This window comes from Antrostomus carolinensis, unplaced genomic scaffold, assembly GCF_000700745.2.
Source record: "Antrostomus carolinensis isolate BGI_N321 unplaced genomic scaffold, ASM70074v2 scaffold38072, whole genome shotgun sequence".
In the NCBI taxonomy this organism is placed as follows: Eukaryota; Metazoa; Chordata; class Aves; order Caprimulgiformes; family Caprimulgidae; genus Antrostomus; species Antrostomus carolinensis.
In genome coordinates, this window is record NW_010301011.1 from 41,066 (window position 1) to 44,446 (window position 3,381).

The window sequence follows — 3,381 nt, forward strand, 5'->3', positions numbered from 1 at the left end:
TGGCCGAGGGTCTGAATCTCTACTCGTTTTCCACCCCCTCTGCTCCCTAGGAATTACCCAACATACAGTGAAAGACAACATCTGTGCCGAACCGTGTGTGTGTGTTTAGTTCAGGTTGACTCGTGTCCTTATAAACTCTGCTCAGTTGATTTCCGTTTTTGGTGCGTATCTGGGGTTTTCTTTCTCAGTAGCTGCAAGCATGGCTGCCTGTGGTGTTGGGGTGTCGCATAACAAGGTCTGTGTTGCTGGTTTTAACCTACCTCGTTTCGGTTGGGGTTTGTTTTTTGGGTTTTTTTTTTTTTTTTTGTTTTTTTTTGGTTGTATTTTAATTTTATTTTATTTTTTTCCGTTCCGCTGTCGATCACAGCGCTGTTACCTCCAGCGACATATAGAGAGCTTAACTGGCAATCTTGGTGTACTCAGTAACGATGGCTTTATTAAAAAATGATTAAATCAACAGGACTTGGTCAAACTTGAATCTTTATCAAGGGTAAGAGTTAATGAGGGGTGGTGGGGGTGGAATGGGATGAGCCACCCTCTCCCAAAGCATCCCATGGACTGGGCATCACGGTTGGGTACCGGCAGGGATTGCCTGCGGTGGGACTCCTGGCAGGGCACGGCAGCCAGAGGATCGTGGAAAAGAGGTGCTTTGCACGTGTCTTCTTCACCCACCAGGCATCAGTCACCTTCCCACTGCTCCAGCACAGCAGCAGCCCACCCAGCTCTTTCTATTTTCACTATTGTTAAAATATAAATAAAATAAAGCCCAGAGGTTTTTTTTATTATGTTGCAAACTGATAACTGGTTTGTTGGGGTTTTTGGTTCCCCCTTGAAGTGATGAAGACACAGCTTTGAGTGATTTATTGATTTATTTATTTTAATTGTAAGGTTTTGGGTACAGTGACAAAATAGATGGGAATCATCGTGTTTAAACATGAGGTGGTTCATGAAGGTATTTTCTTAAAACTATAGAGTCATTTGAAACAAAAAGCATAAGAAACCAGTATGAACGCAGTCTTGTCTGCGGAGCGTGGACACGGACATACAATGGAGCACACGCATTTCTGCTGCCAACCATGACAAACCACAAATCTTCAACGTTAAGCCATGCCTTTTCCATTTTTGGAAATAAAACTTGGGGTGTTAAACCATTAGCAGGTCCTGGAGGTCAAGTGGCTTTTCAAGGCTCCAAGTTGTGATGCTCTTTGCCTGGAGGGTCTTGGGAGAGCGGAGGTTTTGGGCAGGATGAGGGCAGGGGGATGGGGTGTGTTCCCTGCAATGCTGCCCTGGCAGTGAGCAGCAGCTGAGGGATGTCTCAGTGGACCATCACCACCTGCAAACTTCTGCTCTTCTACAAAATTATTACAAAGACACACGTTCCCCTCCAAATATTCCTAGTGTGGATTTGCTTGGCTTTTGTTGTAAGTAAAATACGCTTGTGGTTGATCAATGCTGTCAGAAACTATTTAGTGTTCAAAGAAATAAAACCTGAGCTCCTTTTAAAAACCCTCTTTCTGGGAGTTTTTACCTGGGAAAGGAAACTTATTTGTTCAGCTGAGCAGTGCTGCGGGAGGGAAAAGAGGAATCACGTCTGTGCGTGTCAGGAGTCACTTGAGCCCATTGCAGACTGAATTATTTACGGAGTTGCTGTGAAATATTGCATGAACTTTAGAGATGAGTGGTACCATCTGAGGTAAATGGAAGAAAAGCCCCAGAGCTGCACGAGGCCCTGCCTGGCTGCTGGTCACCCCCCCAGCACACTCCTGGGGAGATGCTGGGCACCAATCCCAAGGGAAAGGATGCTCCGAGGTAAGGCCACAGCAGCTGCTCCTGGGAACTGAATGTGTTCTCAGACCTGTTTCAGAATTATCAATTTTTTTCACGTTGTGAGATGGTTTGGCAGTTGACCATATGATGTATTTTGGGACAGAAAGGGGACGCTTGAGGTGACACTGGCCCCAGCCCTGGATCTGGGCTGGCTGCTGGAAATTGCCTGCAATCTCAGGTGTTGGAAGGGGTTGCCCAGGGCAGTGGTGGAGTCCTGATCCCTGGAGGGATTGAAGAGTCGTGTAGACATAGTGCTGAGGGACATGGGTTAGTCAGGGACTTGTCAGTGTTGGGTTCATGATTGGACTCAATGATCTTAAGGGCTTTTCCAATCCAGGTGGTTCTGTGATTCTGTGAAATGGTTGAAGTTGTTTCCTGATCTCGACCTGAGCCCGTGCGTGTCCGTTGCTGCTCACGCAACAATTTGTGCAGTGGTGTGACCTAACTGGGGCCAACGTGAGCATGGAGCCTGGACCTGCCTGTTCTAAAGGTGTGGGTAGATCTCCACACCGTGACATACCTGTGCCTGGGATGGTAAACCACCTGCCTGGGGATACGGCTCCTCCATGGAGATCCAGCAGAGATGTTCTCAGTTCAAGGCATAGGATGCCATCGCAACCACCACACCCCAGTGTTATCTGCACGCTGCCCCACGTTCTGCTGCAGAGCTGCCGTGTCTCTTGGCTGCCATGACCTACTGCAGAAGAGGTTTGGTGGGTTTGCTTCCCAATTTTTCTTTCCTGGGAGATGCTGCACCATGCAGAGCTGGGGGAGTGGGAAGGACCCTATGAAACTTCCCGGGTTTAATGCCACTAGTTTTTGCTGGAAGGGTACAAGGCCAACACACCGATATCTTTACAGCTGTGCTGTAAATGCACCAAATTCTTTGCAAATGTTTTGTCAGCCTGAAGCCCCTGTTCCATGGGTGGCTGCAGCACTGCTGCCTGTGGTGGCTGCTGTGCAGAGAGACAGAAAAACAGGAACATATTCAAAGGTAGTGATAGAACAAGGGGAAATGGCTTTAAACTGGAAGAGGGGAGGTTTAGATGAGGTATGAGGAGGAAATTCTTCCCTGTGAGGGTGGTGAGACACTGACCCAGGTTGCCCAGAGAAGCTGTGGCTGCTCCTCCCTGGAAGTGTTGAAGGCCAGGCTGGATGAGGCTTTGAGCAACCTGGTCTAGTGGAAGGTGTCCCTGCTGATGGCAGGGGGGTTGGAACTGGATAAGCTTTAAGGTCCCTTCCAACCCAAACCATTCCATGATTCTCAGTCAGGCACATCCACCTGCAGAGCCCGCTCAGAAAACCAGAGGGGCTTGAATCTGTCAGTGTCACCAAGAGCTGAACACTTGCTTAAACTGCCCGGGGACGAGGCTTTGGAGGAGCTGTCACAGCCCAGCTGCCATCGGCCAGGGGGGGCAGCCCTGGGCTCCAGCTCACAGCATCCAGCCCAGCAGGGAGGGTAAGGGGGGCTGGGAAGGGATGGGAGACCCTGGGATGACTTCAGGCCTTTTGCCAGCCAAGGGACACTGGCAACCACAGGGCTTCCAGCCTTTG